At 36.6% G+C, this 18,560-nt stretch overlaps 1 long non-coding RNA gene across 1 annotated transcript in view; it reads right to left on the bottom strand.

Moving 5' to 3' along the window:
• Positions 1 to 237: 237 nt before the first annotated feature.
• Positions 238 to 18,560, bottom strand: part of LOC122891709 — a 48,325-nt gene continuing 30,002 nt past the window's right edge. Inside the window, exon 3 of the long non-coding RNA XR_006381311.1 lies at positions 238 to 330. This is a non-coding gene — a long non-coding RNA (uncharacterized LOC122891709). The remainder of the gene's footprint in view (positions 331 to 18,560) is intronic.

The following is an 18,560-nucleotide window of genomic DNA, read 5'->3' as shown; positions in this document are numbered from 1 at the left end:
TTTTGTTTTGTTTTTTTAGACCCTCCCCCGCAAAACAGAATTGCAAAGAGGGTTAAAGTCACTGTTTTTCTTTAGACTTTGGGAAACTAAAGAAAAAATCTTTAGGGAATGGATCAGATATGCCCAGGGTTTTATACTTCAGAATCTGATATCAATGACTATGGATGCTTAACGATTGGTGAAAGTTCTTTAACTGACGTTTTATAATATTTCTTCTCACCTTTTGTTTTTGTGTCTTCTAGCATTGCCAAATTCAGCTAGAACAGGTGTGGGATGGCTTCATCTCTCACGGCAGCCCCCTTCAGGATCCTCCCTGCCTTTGTCTCAGCCCTAAGATCGTGAAAAAGACAGACTTAGAGGAAACGGAAGGAAGGAGCTGTTCTCCTCTGTACTATTGTTGCTCTTGGCAGGGTGCTACCAGGAGGCCTAGATATGTACCACTTAAAGCTTAAATACTACAGCTCACTCTACCAAAGAGCAGTTTAAACACAAAAGCTCAAGTAGATTATGCTCCTTTGCAGGGTGACTCATCTTGGATGATAAATATAGCATTCCTCCCACACACAAAAACAGATGTGGCAGATACGTCGCTTGTAGACGCAGCGCTTTGCAGAAGCTTTGCGGCTACAGAGATTTTTGTTCCTAAAATAATGCTTCACATTTCCACGGCATTTTCTTCCAAAGCATTCTCAGCCTTTCGGATAGGAGTGAGAGGAGGGCAGATCATTCCAAGTGGACGATGTGAGGCTCCGTTGGAAGAAGAGCATCCACCAAGCACGCAGCCAAAAACAACTGCAATGGGTTGTTGACAAGATCTGGAAAGTCCTCTCCTGGAGAGCCTGAAGCTTCACCCACCCAGGGTGGCCTCTCTCAGGCTTGCCAACAACACACAGGATGTATGAGGCGACTCTTGAGGCCATTGTCATTCATCAGATGGAGACATTTATAATGAAGACCCCCGCAAACAAGATGGTTGGCTCAGTTACTGTCACCAAGTCTTATAAAATCTCTGGGATATGAAGAAAAAAAATGTGTATCCTCTGTTTTTTTCTCTTTCCATCATTTATATTTAGATATAGACTCATTAGTAGAAAAGAAATACTTATGTGACTCTTGAAGCTTACTTAAGCCTTTAAGGTGATGTTCAAGAAGACAGGTTCTCCTCAAAATGCTCCAGTGGCCATAATGCAGCCACCGCCTCCACTAGGGGATTTGCTGCCCTAGTTAAGACACAGTTAGATATTCCCAGGCATCCCGGCTCACACTTCAAATCCTACATTCCAAAGTGAAATCTACTGTCCTTGGTAGGGATAATCCATTCTCAGGAATCAGCCCTTTCCTGAGCAAAGGAAAGGTCCTGAGCAAAAGGACAGTTTTTAGAAAACAATAGCGAGTTGAGAACAATAACTTCTATTATTTATAAATCTATCCAAATTCTGTCCCAGCTACCTCCACTCCCCTGCATGCACTATGTAACTCTCTGCCATGCATCTCAAACAGCCAGGTCTAAACTAAAACAGAAAAGGTGCTTTATAAATCTCCATTCCAAAGGTTTCCTAGAGGTTTGCATGGTAATACTTCCAGTTAGCGGTACCTCCATAGTTTTAAAATTTTCTAAAGCAGTGATCCAGACTATTTTGATTATGATCCTAATAGGTATATATTAATTTGTTTATAAATTATAGCTGTATTAAACAAAAACTAGAAAATTTAAAAGGACGAGATAAAGATGAAATAAACATATTTAATGTTTTGTTAATTATAGTGGCTTTATACTTTAGGATACCAAGGAAAAGTATACTCGGACAAAGCTCATTGTTAACTAGAGTAAATATATCTTTATTATTAATAGCTTTTCCAATAAATTTATGTATTTATTTATTTATTTTTTAATAAATTTATTTTTTGACTAGCTTTTCTGATACTATCAGTTTGCCATTTTCTTTATCTACCTGAAGAAAAGCTCTTATTTGGGGAGAAGTTGTCAGATCAACCATTTTCCTGTAGTGCCCAAATGCTTGCTCTATTATCTTCAATTCAAGTCTACATTGCAGGAGTATTTTAAAGGTTTTTTTTTTTTTTAATTTAGTTATTTGACAGAGAGAGTGATCACAAGTAGGCACAGAGGCAAGCAGAGAGAGAGGGGGAAGCAGGCTCCCCCCTGAGCAGAGAGCCCAAGACGGGGCTCGATCCCAGGACCCTGGGACCATGACCCGAGCCAAAGGCAGAGGTTGTAACCCACTGAGCCACCCAGGCGCCCCTGCAGGAGTATTTTAAAGCCATTTATCCATTTTATAAAGACCAGTCTAGTGAAAACTGGATAACAAGTCATTCAGTGCAAAATATGCACATATTAAGCTATAGTGCATAACAATATCTTGGGGGGAAAAGGATCCAAGTGAGGGCACCACAGTTAAGTTCACCATGCAACTTCCCTTTCCAAGGCCCCTCCACATCACATGTTTGTGGTGACGGTATTATGTGCATGTGCAGTGAGGATGAGCCAATGATATGCCACAAAACAAATTAGTAATATTTCACCATAAAGAGGGTGAAAGACAAGCCACAGAGATGGAGATGATATTTATAATACATACATCAGTAAAAGATTGGTGTAAAGAATTTTGGTAAATCAATAACCTACCAAACAACCCACCCAAAAAAATGGACAAAAGACCTAAACAGGAAAACAAGATCTAAATGATCATTCAGCATCTGGGGAAAAAAAAAAAAATGCTAAGTCACTAGTTATGAGGGAGGTAGAAATTAAAACCACAGTGTAATATCACACTACACACAAAAGAACTGCAGTAAAAAAATTTAACTATATCATGTGCTGGTAAGGATATGGAGTACTAGAACTCTCATATAATGGCTGTTGGGAGTAAATTGGTACCACTTTGCAAAACTGTTTAGAGCTATCTACTAAAGACTATTTGTGTATCCTAAAACTCAGGAATTCCACTCCTAGGTATTCATCTAACAAAAATGTTGGTAGATAATAGTATTCATAGCAGTGCTAAACCAAAAACTGGTGACAAGGAAACCCAAATATTCGACAGTAGAATGGATAAACCATGGTACATACAATGGAGTAATATATAACACTGAAAATGAACTACAACTATATAGAAATTGGAAGTAAATCTCATAAACATACTGATGAGTAGAAAAATGCCAGATTAAAAAAAATACACAAAAATTCCATTTAGGTAAAATTTTTAAAAAGGTAAAACCAGTATATGGTATTAGAAGTCAAGATAGTGATTTTTCTCTGAGAGGTGGTCATATGAGGGCGGGCGGTGGTGTCTTCTATGGTTCTGATAATGCCTGTTCCTTGATCTGTGTTGGTTATATAGGTGTATATGAAAATTTATGAAAATTAACCTAACTAGATGCCTTTTATTGTTCATTTTTTAAATGTATGCTATATTTAACAAAAAAATCTACAGAATGGGTAAAGCTTAACTCATTTTCTTAATTTTTTTAGATAAAAATAAAAATAAATGACAGTTGTTTTTTTTTTAAAGATTTTATTTATTTATTTGACAGAGAGAAATCACAAGTAGACTGAGAGGCAGGCAGAGAGAGAGGAGGAAGCAGGCTCCCTGATGAGCAGAGAGCCTGATGCGGGACTCTATCCCAGGACCCTGAGATCATGACCTGAGCCGAAGGCAGCGGCTTAACCCACTGAGCCACCCAGGTGCCCCATAAATGACAGTTCTAATTGCTTCTTTTCACACCATAGTCAGTGATTCAGTGAGCATACACAACTTTTTGGACAACACGATTCTGGAACCAGAGCTTAGTAAGTAGAACATACATCTTCCCAGCCAACGGTTCTGGAGAATTCCAAAATTCTCGTCCAGTGGGGAAAAAATGCATAGTCAGGGAATATAGAAACTGGCTGTTGCTTATTTCCTGGTAACCACAAATATGTTGGTCAATTTAAGAACATGTGGAAGGGGAAAAAACAAGCACTTCTAGTCTTCCCATCCCAACATTTTTCTAATCCCAATATTGGCTAATCAAAAGCTCTGTCATTTTAATTAAATCTTTGCTTTGTTTTAAGACTGACCCTCCTAATTTTTTCTCCAGGTTACAAAATATGCATTGCATATAAATCAAGGTTTTTCTCTCTGCAGGCCTCCCATCATAATTGAAATTCCTCACATGCCTCAAATACGAAAATGACCTTTGCTTTCTCCCTCTGCTGATTTAATCACTAAACAAAAAAATTTATATTATCCTCTAACATTTGTTGGTGCATCCATCAGTTAATCCATATTCAATATTTATTGAGTTTCTGTTTCGTTCTAGCCATTCTGCTAGGACCTACTAATGTAATCATGAATAAGAAATCATGATCCCCATTCTTAAGGATCTATAAATGTCCATGTTGCAATTTTATGTGTTTAATTTTACATAAGGTTATTTATAAAAACAACATAACCTATCAGACATCATTTACTAAGGACAGTGAATGAAATATTTTTCCACTTCTTCAGCCAAAATAAGCATTGGAGGTGATGGGCTGTCAGAACATTTAATTGGTTAAGTTTGTTGGATATCAGAGAAAAAAAGTCTTAGGGGTTTATAATAATAAAGAGTAAAGCCAAGAAAGAGGCCCTTCTTATCCACTACCAAATATCTTTTTAATGACTCAAGTATAAATAAGTAAAATAGAATAATTAAATTTCTCTTAAGTACACATAAATTTACATAAAAATAAGAGAATCTAGGTGGAATGCATTTTCATTTTTAATGAAACCAAACATTTGTTCAAAAGATAAACTTAATACTCAACAAGCTTTTCAGTACCATCCTACCTAACTCACCAACTTTGAGGGTTAATCTAGGTCTTAGAGCAAGTGAACCATTTACCAACGAGCTTACTCAATCACCTCAATGACTCTACTTAACTCCTTTATTTTTTTTTCCTAAGAATAAATTCTAACTTAAACTATTTGCAATTGCAAATGAGTTTAAAAATCCTAATCATTAGTTATCGAATTTCGTGTATCCAACCAAACATCACTTATTTTTTTAAGAAAATGAATTAAACAAAAACTACACTCATAGATCCCAGGATTGCAACTCAGTATGATTTATAATGATTTGGCAGTGCTTACATTTTAGTTACAGTGCTGTTATCAGTATTATGGAATTATGCAATATGAGTTGAGAAGACTGTTAAACACTCTGCAGTTTTCTAAAAAAGACTTGACATTGAAAGAGTAATAAGATGGGTGTTTCTTTTTTTCACACTATGATATGACTGCCAAATAAATCAGAGATGACAATAATTTACATTTGTTCATTAATCCCCCCATTTTTATCTTTCAGCATTTATTATGTGCCTATCATGTGAGAGACACTGACAGGCTGTGGGTATACCGAATGAATTAAGTACAACGTTGTCTCAGTCCTTGAAAAACTCACAGTCTGGTGAGGGAGACAGACATGTAAACAAATAATTACAATGCAATGTGAGAAGTGCTATAAGAGAAAAGGAATGCACACTTAGCAGAGATGTTAGCAGAGATGAAGGAGATGGTAAAATCCTGCCAGAGGGAGAAGAGGAGCAAAAAGGAAAGTCAGAGAAAGCTACAAAGAAGAGATATTTGAATTTGAATCCTAGAGCTTGAGAGAAATTGAATTTAAAGTATTAAAATATGTGAAAGAGAGACTGAATAATACATATAATTATTAAAAGAAACATATTACAGGACCATGATCCCTTCCAAATAAGACTGTCCAAAACAATATGGTATTTCCCTATCTCTCATTGATTATCGTGTGTTGGTTAAACCCCTGAAAATAAGCTATATAGTAAATATCAGAGATGATCCTTTCATTCAATTTTCAGTTTAGGAAACATTGCTACTGCGATATTGCTTTTGGACTAAGCCAACTGTCCCCAATTCCTTTTCTAAGACATAAATATCTCTAATCCCAAGTGTTGCTGAAAAATAGAAATATAATTACCTTATTGATGACAAGAAAGCTATGAACATAAATCCAAAAAGGTCAACCCACTTATTTCATGCTAACAGCTAATTTATCCAGTAGCTTTGTGCCTATCCAGGCTGCCTAGGATCTAGAAATCTTTTAGCACAAAAAGTGACAGGGGATTATTACCTTTTACCAACATTTTCACATTGTATTAGTACTATTGTCACCAACCAAAGATTTTCTTCACTTTTTTCTCTTAATATTTGAAAGGTAATTTTAAATCTCCGTCTAAACACTCCACCAGGAATGACTAAACAAACTTTGATACATTCATTTAATGCCATATCACTCAGCAGTAAAAAGGAACAACCTATTAATACATGGAACAACATGGATGAACCTCAGGTACATTATATTGAGGGAAAGAAGGCAGATTCAAAGGCTGCCTGTGGTTTGAAAGCATTTATATGACATTCTGGAAAAAGCCAACCTCTACAGACATGAAACCGATCAGTAGTTGGCCAGGGTCTGAAGGTGGGTGGAGGAGCAAGAGGGAAACTGTGGACTGAATGGAATTAATTCTTCTGTGTCTTGGCTTTGGTGATGGTTACATGGCTCTTTGTATCCATCAAAACTCATGGGATATCCACTAAAAGGTTGATTTTACTGAATGTAAATTATAGGTCAATTTTTAAAAAACAAGTAAGAAACCAGAATCGCAACTACCAAACCCTCTAATCCATGGGGCAACCTAAATAAACCTACATAGTGCAATTTTTTATTATCAAAACCTAATATTCCATGGTCTCCTATTACATAAAACTGAAGGACATGATTTCGTGTTCTTTAATCCTTTTTAAGGTGCTGAGATGAAAGCTGTTCATCTGCCTTAAATACCATTAATGTGATTATGAAAACATTAATGAATGTTAAATAAACTTTTCATTGAACATAACTTTTGCAGAATAAATGGACTAAAAACAAAACTGAAAGGAAATTGTGGCTAATCATCATTTAGTAGTTCATGCTTTAAAAAATATAATATTTAAATATGTGATTAATTTTTTTTGCAAATGTGTATAGACTTCCAGTAAATCAAGCTATCAATGGTACTTCCTAAGTGTCAGCTGCATGTTGGGAACTATATCAGCTACATTAGGAAGTACTTAAAAGTGCTTACAATCAAATATGAGGCTCACATTATATAATATGCTTAAGAGAATCATAAAGCAAAACAAAGGTGAACCCTCAGGATACATGAACTAATGATACCAACACATGGTTCCCTCATCAGCTCATTGAAACAGAAGATCCAACCAGATCTATCACTTAAATAAAGTTTATAGATAACACCATTATCTCCAAATCCTGATCTTACCTACACAAAAGTAGCTAGATTTAATTTACCCTTTTGTGCCATTGTAACTAAATCAAGAGTATCACTATAAAGCTTTGAGATCAAATATGGTCTGCATGGAAATATTGAAAACAGCCTTCAAAACAACCAGCAATGTGTTAAAAAAAAAAAATGGGGGAGAGGTGGTTAACGGGTTCTGTGATGCAGGTGAAGTCTTGTTATAATTAAGCTTGTTAAAGCCCCAATTCCACTTCAATAAAACAGTATGAGGCTCCAGCTGGTAGCCAGCTGCTCCCCAGACCTTTCCATGCCAAAAAAACAAAACAAAACAAAAAAACCCCTCCATGATATAAGACCCAATAGTTTTGTTTTAACAACATTTCACTTTTCTAGGTGTATCAAACAATGCCAGATATTGATTTATCTGATTCTTCAGAAACTAATGACTTTCATCAATCTGTGAATATACCTACAATATTTTATAAAGATCTTACTTTATTCAGATGTATCAATATGAGGAAGAACATATGGCAAGATTTTATGCAATTCACAGAAATCTTGGACATATTTCAAAATAGATAACCTTTGAGAAGCTTTTATTCCTTTGGATTAAAAAATCCTTACCAAAGTGTGCCCAAGCTTTCAAAGTTGCTTGTGAGGACTGAGAAATCTAACAAAGAATTCTGAGAACTTTTGGATGCAAAAATCTTGAGTCTAAAATTATATTATGTTCTGACCAAGAATTCAAATAACCCTTTCTGTATACTCCTATAAATTTGCATTTTTATTGTTATTTTGACCTATGAGTTAGCTCTATACAGGTAACAAATGGTTCACAGAAAATATTTGCAAATCTTGATGGATGGGCTAAAAATGGAAGTGACTGAAATCCAAGGCTGAATAATTGGTGGTGGAGGAAAAAAAAAAATAAAACCAGAAAAGTAGCAAAGTGGGATATTTGATTGATTCCTTCTCCTCACTCAAAGTGACATCTGGTCTTCCCAGAAGGTCTACTCTCAGAAGACCACAGAGTGACTAGAGAGACATTGTATTTACAAATGTGGGACACACTCATAACTCAAATTAACTGTTATTCTTAGGTTATTAGAACATTTGAGAAAATAATAACGGAGACTTGGAAACTAGCTGGGAAAAAAAGGTAAATTCGAGTAAGAAAGAGCCACCCATTCATTCACTCACTTACCCTTTCAGTCAGTCAAAGAATTAATATTGAGCACTTACTATACTGTAAGGCACACGTGAAATAAAACAGATGTGGTCCTCTGTTCTCACACAGTTCACAGACCAGTGGGTGATAAAATTACAATACATTAAACATGACACATATGAAGATGGAGGGCAAGCAAGGCACTGTGGGGGCTCCTATGGAAAGGATTGGTCAGTAAAGTTTCCCAGAAAGAGATGACACATATGGTGAAATGTGAAGATTGACTAAGAGTTAATCAGACAAGATGGTGGCCAGGATGTTAAAGGTTTCGAAGCAGAGAACAGAGGGATCAGAAGTGAGACAGACTGTGACAAAAGTGAGGAACTGCAAGATGTTAGGCATGACTGTATTAGAGATGACAAAATGAGAAAGTAACAAAATACAAGACCTGAGAAGGAAAGAAGAACCGGATCAAGAAGAGACTTATAGGATATGAAGAGTGTATTATGAATCCATATGAAGTTTATAAAAAATGACCCAACCATGAGAATTACCAGTCTTATACCTTCAAAAATATACCTGGGAACTTTTTGAGTCTTACTTTCCTGATTTATAAACTGTCAGTACCAACCCCATCCTACTTATTTCCCATGGCTATTGTAAAGATAAAATGAGATAATACATGAAGAATTATACATATAAAAGCATATTATGAACATAGACGTATGTGCTGGAGCAGGTCAAAGAGAATGCAGTTTACAGAGGGACAAAGCAAAAGTAGAGACGTCATCTGATTTAATGATATCATTTGGGTTTAAAATAGAACATTAATTTTGAATGAGATAATTCTTCGCCCTTGCTTGCATTAGCCATTGTGTTTATCTCTCCTAAAGCTCTCCCTTTTACAAACAGGCAATCCTACATTGATTTCCACACTTGGATTCCCAGAATTACTGGCCTACTGCCCACTTTCCTTCATTCCTCATCTAAGAATCCTTTTACCTAAGTACTACCACCGGACGGTGGCAGGTGGGGAACAGGGAGGACTGTAAGGGGAGAATCGTGGTTTCCTGACAACTCCCACAGGATAGTCTCCAGAGGAGGAGACCTCTACTGGAAAATTTCCCCTTGTCTATTTTCACTTACTCCCTGAGACTTAACCACCTAATTAGGGATTTATTCCTGAGGGTTAAAATTTTCTAAAGCATTTGAAAGGAAGTCAATTTGTTACTTTAAGTCTCACCCTAACATAACCAACACATGTTCTCACAAGGGACTGAACAGTAACATCCGCATGAGGAAAATGTGTTAAAGGATTTAAAATGAATCTTGTCTATATGGATGCCCTGAAAAATAACTACAGAACTTAAAATATGTCCTAAGCAGTCCACAGTCCATAATACAAGAGAGAGTAGATAAGTTCTTTGAGGCAACGCATCTGGCCTTGACAGGAACTGTTGACATCAGAACCTTTGCACAAAATGGGTGGTTTTGACCTCAGAAAGTATATTTTAATAATGTGCTCATAATAGGATAAAAATTTATTATGTTTTATTCAATGATTCAAATTATTTTTTATCAGTATCTTGGAGGCAGATCTAATGCTTTCCTAAATTTCATTAAGCCTGTCAAGTTATATCTCCTTTTAAAAAAAAAAAAAAAACTTTTAATTAAATACAAAGCTGCAAGGATATGTAATCCCTGTCCTCAGTTAGCTTAAAATCAAATCTTCCAAATCTTCAAGCCCTGAAACAAGGACGATACAACTTTGCACATGGTTCAAAGGTAATGAGTGGTTATAGCAGGGATAGCATGGAACTCAAACTTATCAAGTGTGAGAGAGACTGGGGAGTCTCTGGTAACTTCCAGCTGCCTCTTCCAGCTTTCACTGAATTCTTTTCTCTTCTACAACATACGGCCATTCTCTAAATCCAGCCCCCATCCTGTCCCCTTCTTCCTCCCCCAAATGTCACATGAGCCAAATGGAAGGCATATCCTAAGTAGGAAAGTTATATTGACCAGATGGAACATGAAGAAGCAGGAGAGGGAGGTGGAGGGAGTTAGCACTAGCTGTTAAATCAAGTCAGAGAAACAACAGCTACTGTAAAAACAAAAACAAGGTATGGAAGCTTAGCACAAAAGCTTATCATTTACATAAAATCTAAGGCAGTTGTCCCCAGTCAGGATCTCTCCAAGGCAGTATCTCTTCAACTTTCTTTTTTATCCATGAAGTTGGAAGAAGAAAGGGACCTAGTTTATGGCCAACCCAAGAATAACACTCTGCCCACATCCCACTAGCTTGAATACCATGATCGGACCTAATGCAAGGACACTAGAAAATGTGACACAGCTGTACACTTGGAAAAGAGGAGTAGACCTCAATAGCAACAGCAGTCTCCAGCCGGACTGGGATAAAAGCAAGCTGGGCAAGGCCAAAGAGAGAAAAAATAGAGCATAGGAGCAAGGAAGGGGCAAGGCTCTAAGGACATCCTGGGGAAACAGGCTTCAAGTCTTTCTCCCCCATGTTCTTCTAGTGACCTTCTATCTAGATAGGAAAAGCTGAATTATTTTATTTTTTTTAATTTATTGAATTGTATTTATAAGCGGAATTATTTTAAAGGGAGCACTGCATGCATGCTAAGGAGTTTGGATTTAATCATGAAAATGGTTGATGAACACTGTAAGTTTTCAGGCAGTAGAGGGCTGTGGTCTGACCCATGTTTTCAATAGATCATTACAGCAAATCTGTGGAGGATGTATTTAACCAAAACTAGAATAGGGGCAAGCATACCAGTTAGAAGATGACAAGGACAGTCAGAAGGAGATGATCCATCCTATTAGGTCATAGTATCTGAGATAAAGAGGACAGATAAGGAGGTCAAATTATCAGGATTTCATCACTAATTGGTTATGTGGGATGAGGAAGAATTAGTGGTAAGGGGAAATATAAATTCTAGCTCACACAACTGAAAGTAAGTAAAAGAGAATTCTCCAGTGCCTTCGGACTTCATCCTGCACCTTCAGTTCTCCTCAGCCTCTAGCCTGCCAGCCAACACCGCAGATTTGGTCTTGATAGTCTTCATAGTTGCATAAGCCATTTTTTCACAATAAATCTCTTTATTTCATAAACATAAACACACACACACACACTCCTATTGGTTCTGTTTCTCTGAAAAGCCCTGACTAATACAAGTATGGAAGTGGAGCATGAATCTTTGACAGAGAGCCAAAACCCATATTTCCAGCCACCGAATTCATGAGTGTACTACATGCACATTTTCCTTCTCCAAAGAAGACACCACATCATCCATATGGTCACTTCACCCAGCTCAAGTTTCAGGATCTCTGACATAAAGTCTTCTCCAGCAAGTTCAAATATTATTCTTTATTATCCAGTCATTAACATACTGGAAGACAAGTTACCTCCCCTCTCTTTTGCCCTAGCCAGTAGATGAGCGCAGGGACAGAAAGATTATAATAAAAACTTCCACTCAGAAAACAAACAAATAAACAAAGGACCGGAGTCAGAGAGCATCCATCACTCTACAGCAATGATTTCCTGGCTCCACCTCTGGGACATTGTTTTCTTGCCCTTTGTCCCCCACATCACCACATTTGAAATGGGTTTTAGGGCTTCTTAGAGCCTGCACAACTTTTACAGCTCCTTCCTGCTGGGGTCTGTTTGGGAATCCAGTGGTGGTTTTAGAGTCACTGGATTTGGTTAATTTTGGCCAAACTAAATATGCCTGCCAAAACTAAACATGCATCTTATCTAATCGTCATTTCTTTTTGGAGATACCAACATTTTTATTTTAAGTTGCAAATTCTAGTACAAGGCTAGAGAGAGGAAGGAGGATGTAGTGGAAGAGTAAGTTAGAAGAAACAATGCATATTAGCAAAGATGTTAGTATGGATCCAGCAGGTATACCATTAATTTAAAAGTCATAGATATTTATCATTATGCCAAGACTACCCATATTTAGTCAGTTTAATCATGAAAGCAAATACACCTAAAGATTTTTCTTCAGTATATTCTCTCAACCTCCTTTATTGCTATGCTTCTTTACCCTTACACCAACCTCTCTCAGCTTAAACGTGGGTACTGTGAGGCCATCTAAAGCAATTTTCATGGATGGGGCAATGACCACCAAGATGAGATCTTCTGTTTTACAAGAAATTTTAATGGCACTATGGTCCTGGTAGCCTCTTTTTAACAAATTATGACTGGATATTTTGTTTTATTATTGTTCTTAATAGACTTGATTCTCTTACAGCAGCGTTATGCTTGTAGTCTCTTGAGCAGAGACTACAGAGAGTCCCCATATATCCCTGTCCCACACTCACACAACCTCACCCACTATCAATACCCCCCACTAGAGTGGCACCACTGTAATAATGGATAAACTACATTGACACATTATTATCACTAAAAGTCCATAGTTCGTTCTTGGTGTCATACTTTCCATGAGTTTTGACAAAGGTATAAGGACATGGACCCGCCATCGTATTATCATACAGAATAGATTCATTGCCCTAAAAATCCTCTGTACTCTACTTATTCATCCCTCCCCTATCCCCAATCCTTGGGAACCACTGATCTTTTTACTATTTCCATAGTTTTGCCTTTTCAAGAATGCCTTATAATTGGAATCATACAATACATACTTTTTCAGATCGGCTTCTATCACCTACCAATATACACATAAATCTTCCATATCTTTTCTTTCTTTCCTCAGCTTTACTGAGGTGTGATGATAAGTAAAAAAAAAAAAAAAAAAAAAAAAAAACTATATATTTAGATTGTACAACATGATTTCTAAGATATATAATAAAATAATATATGTATATATTGTGAAATGATGCCACAATCAAGTTAATTAGCACAATCATCACCTCACATAATTACCCTTTTGCATGTGTGTGGTAAGAACTTAAGATGTAGGGTCACCTGGGTGGCTCAGTGGGTTAAAGCCTCTGTCATCAGCTCAGATTATGATCCCAGGGTCCTGGAATCGAGCCCCATATCGGGCTCCCTGCTCAGCAGGGAGCCTTCTTCCTCCTCTCTCTCTGCTTGACTCTCTGCCTACTTGTGATCTCTGTCAAATAAATAAATAAAATCTTAAAAAAAAAGAACTTAAGATATACTCTCTTAGCAAATTTCAAATATACAGTACAATATTATTATAATCACCATGCTGTACATTAGCTCTCCAGAATTTATTCACCTTGTAATTAAAAGTTTATACTCTTAACCAATACCTCCCCATATCACTCAAGTTCCAGCCCGTGGCAACCACCATTCTACTCTCTGGTTTTAAGAATTTGACTTTTTGGGGCACCAGGGTGGCTCAGTGGGTTAAGCCTCTGCCTTCGGCTCAGGTCATGGTCTCAGGGTTCTGGGATCGAGCCCCACATCGGGCTCTCTGCTCGGCGGGGAGCCTGCTTCCTGTCTTCTCTCTGCCTGCCTCTCTGCCTATTTGTGACCTCTGTCTGTCAGGTAAATAAATAAAATCTTAAAAAAAAGAAAAGAGAATTTGACTTTTTCAGACTCTAACACATAAGTAAGATCACATTGTATTTTGTCTTTCTGTGTTTATTTTGCTTAGCATAATATCCTCCTTTTATCATAAGTGGCAAGATTTCCTTCCTTTTTATGACTGAATAATATTAAAGTATACTGAATAATATTGCAGAATGTTGAGTAATAGTGCAACATATATACCACATTTTATTTATTCTTTTGTCAATGGACAAATAGGTTGTTTCCAATCATGGCTAATGTGAATTATACCGCAATGAACAGAAATGCAGATATCTTGGATAGACTGATTTTATTTCCCTTCGATATATATCCAGAAATACTGTTGCTGGATCAGAGGATTTTTTAATTTTTGAGGAGGCTTCATTCTGTTTTCCATAATCTGTACCAATTTACATTCCCACCAACAGTGCACAAGGGCTCCCTTTTCTCCATACTTGTCATCTCTTGGCCTTTAATAACAGCCATTCTGACAGGTGTGAGGTAATATTTCACAGTGGTTTTGATTTGCATTTCCCTGATTAGTGATATTGAGCACCTTTCATTTACCTGTTGGCCATTTGTTTGTCTTTTTTAGAAAATGTCTATTCAGGTAACTTGCTGATTTTTAAATTGGGTTATTCTGGGGGTTTTTTGTTTGTTGCTATTGAGTTGTATGAGGTCCTTATATATTTTGGATATTAACCCCTTATCAGAATATGATTTGCAAATATTTTCTCCCATTCTGGAGGTTGTCATTTCTCATATTGTACAGAAGCTTTTTTTATATTGATTTGATATTACTTGTTAATTTGATATGATTTGATATTACTTGTTAATTTGATATGATTTGATATTACTTGTTAATTTGATATGATTTGGTATTAATTGTTAATTTTTTTGTTGTTGTTGCCTGTGCTTTTGGTGTCATATCCAAGAAAAATGTCAAGTAGATTTTTCCATTTTCTTCTAAGAGATTTATTGTTTCAGACTTGCCTTAAGTTTTTAATCCATTTTGAGTTAATTTTTATGTATGGTGTAAGGGTCCAATTTCTTTCTTTCCTTCCTTCCTTCTTTCTTTCTTCTTCTTTTTTTTTTTTTTGGATGTGAATATCTAGTTTTCCCAACACCATTTATTGATGAAATTATCCTCTCCTCCATTATGTGTTCATGGCACCTTTGCCAAAGATTAGTTGATCATTTATGCATTAGTATATTTCTGAGCTCTTAATCCTGTTCCACTAGTCTATGTGTCTCTTTTTATGCCTGTACCATTCTGTTTTGGTTACTATAGCTGTGTAATATTACCCAAAATTAGCAACTGTGATGCTACTGGCTTTGTTCTTCCTTCTCAAGACTGCTTTGGATATTTAGGGTTTGAGTTTTTTGGGGGGGTTTTTTTGTTTTGTTTTGTTTTGTTTGGTGGTTCCATATGAATTTTAGGAGTTTTTTTCTTTATTCCTGTGAAAAATGCCACTGAAATACTGATAGAGAGAATGCATTGAATTTGTATATGACTTTTAGTGGTATGGGCATTTTTAGCTATATTAATTCTTCCAGTCATGAACATGACGTATCTTTGTGTCTTCAGTTTCTTTCATCAAGGTCTTAAAATTTCAGTGTACAGGTCTTACCTTGGTTAGACTGAATTCTGAACACTTTATTCTTTTGATGTTATTGTAAATGGGACTGTTGTCTTTAGTTTCATTCTCAGTTTGTTTTTAGTGTACAGAAACACAGCTGATTTTTGTATATTAAATTTGTAACCCACAACAAATTGTAGGAATAAATCCCACTTGACTATGGTATATGATCCTTTTTTATTATTATTGAGGTATAGCTGACAAACAATATTATACTACTTTCAGCTGTACAACACAGTGATTTGACCATTCTATACATCACACTATGCTCACCACAAGAGTAGAAGACCCTTTTAACGTGCTGTTGATTTCAGTTTGCTAATATTTTGTTGAGGATTTTGGCATCTATGTTCATCAGAGATAGAGCTTGTAATTTTCTTTTCTTGTGGTGTCCTTATCTGGCTTTGGTATGAAGATAATGCTGGTTTATTAAAATGAGTTTGAAGATGTGCCCTCTTTAATTGTTTGAAAGGGTTTGAAAAGGTGTACTGCTAATTCCTCTTTAAATTTGATAGAATTGACCAATGAAGCCATCTGGCCATTTCTTTTTTGAGAGATTTTTTTGTTGTTGTTGTTGTTATTACTTCAGTCTCCTTACTTCTTAATCGTCTGTTCAAGGTTTTCGCTTTCTCTGTTGAGTTTTTGTAGGTTGTAGGTTTCTAGGAATTTACCGATTTGTTCTAGATTATCCAATTTGTTGGCATATAACTGTTGACAGTAGTCCCTTAAAACTCCTTGCATGTCTGTGATATCAGTTGTAAGGTCTCCACTGTCACCTCCATGTCTCTTCATGGCTGGGCAGCTCATTCCTTTTTAGCACTGACAAATATTCCACCATCTGCACCACCATTTATTGGCCCATTCACCTGTTGAAAGATGTCTCGGTTGCTTCCAATTTCTGGTAATTGTAACTAAAGTTGCTAAAAACACCCATGTGCAAGAACTCTTATGGACATAAAATTTCAATTCACTTGAGTAAATACCAGGGAGCATGATTACTGGATAGTACGGTAAGAGTATGTTTAGTTTTGTAAGAGACTGCCAAACAAACCTTCTTCCAAAGTGTCTGTACCATTTTTCATTCCCACCAGCAATTACTGAGAGATCCTGTTGCTTTACACCCTAACATGCATTTGGTTTTGTAGTACTTTGGATTTTCACCAATTATATAGGTTTGTGTGGTATATCAACATTTTAATTTACAATTCCCTAAATGATGTATTATGAGCATCTTTCATATGCTTATTTTCCATCTATGTATTTTCTTTGGTGAGGTGTCCATTCAAATATTTTGCCCACTTTTTAACTGGGTTGTTCACTTTCTTATTGTTGAATGCTCAGGAGTTCTTTGTATATTTTGGACTACAGTCCTTTTTCAGATACATCTTTTGCAAAATTTTCTTCCAGCCTGCAGCTTGTCTTCTCATTTTCTTGACCCTGTTTTCCGAAGAGCATAAGTTTTTAACTTTAATGAAGTTCAGATTATCAATTATTTCTTTCATGGATTGCATCTTCTATCTTCTATCTTTCCAAAGCCTTTTTAAGTCTTATTTCTTTTGGGGTCTACAAGCAGTAATGTTTTATCACCTTGAGAAGTTCCATTTTTCAGCATTCTCTGTACTTCATTTATTGATTATATTTATTGATTTATTGATTTATTTAATATTTATTTATTGATTCTTACTTGTCTGGCCTCATTTTTTTTTGCTCAGACCTTGTTACACTCAACCAGTAACAATCAATAACCAGTACTAACAATCTTATTTCCAGTCTAAAGCTACAGACAGGAGTCTTCGATGCCCTCAAATTATTATGGGCAATAGTTTTACCAAATATTTTACCATTATGTGACTTTGTCATCACCTTTCAGACTCTGATATTAGTTTCCTTATTACTTGCTACCCAAACACTCATCTAATTTCACATATCTCAAGTTTTCAAATCTTAACACCACTTCAAATTACCAATTTCTATATTAATGTCAGCTACTGTAATAAATAAATCTCCAATTCTCATTGGTTTAATATAATAGAATTTTCTTTTGATTCACATAAATATTAATTATACATATTTCTGGCTGGTAGTTAGTCACATGCTGATTATGGGTCCCAAGTTCCTTTCAACATGTAGATCCACTTTCTCCCAGGACAGATGGCAAAAGTCAGAAAAATTGTTTGTTTGTTTTTTAATTCCATGGCCCAGAAATGATTTGTCCTTTTTCCTCATATTCCATTGTCATGAACTGGTCTTATGTTCTCTCTTGGATTCAAGGGGGCTTGTTCTGAAAAATGCAGCCCCTACTCAGAAAGCATACATTATATAAGAGAGAAAATGGATCCTTTGGAGGAAACAAATTATTTGTAGGGAAAAAAATCTGTAAGAACAGAGGATTTCAAGAGGGAGAAATGTGATGAGAGAAAGAAATGAAAATCCAAGGGTGAATCTGTAGCATTCAAGGGACTGGTTGAGGAAAAGAAATGTTGGCCCATTACTTGATTGGGCAGAAGACATGAACAGACATTTCGGCAAAGAAGACATCCAAATGGGAGGGAGGAGTCAAGATGGCAGAGAAGTAGCAGGCTGAGACTACCTCAGCTAGCAGGAGATCAGCTAGAGAGCTTATCTAAAGATTGCAAACACCTGCAAATCCATCGGCAGATCGAAGAGAAGAAGAACAGCAATTCTAGAAACAGAAAAACAACCACTTTCTGAAAGGTAGGACTGGCGGAGAAGTGAATCCAAAGCGACGGGAAGATAGACCCCGGGGGGAGGGGCCGGCTCCCGGCAAGCGGCGGAGCAACGGAGCGCAAAATCGGGACTTTTAAAAGTCTGTTCCGCTGAGGGACATCGCTCCGGAGGCTAAACCGGGGCGAAGCCCACGCGGGGTTGGCGTGACCTCAGGTCCCGCGGGGTCACAGA

This window comes from Neovison vison, chromosome 12 (assembly GCF_020171115.1).
Source record: "Neovison vison isolate M4711 chromosome 12, ASM_NN_V1, whole genome shotgun sequence".
NCBI classification, from domain to species: domain Eukaryota; kingdom Metazoa; phylum Chordata; class Mammalia; order Carnivora; family Mustelidae; genus Neogale; species Neogale vison.
The sequence above is the reverse complement of the archived record's forward strand: the minus strand, read 5'-3'. Positions and strand labels throughout refer to the sequence as shown.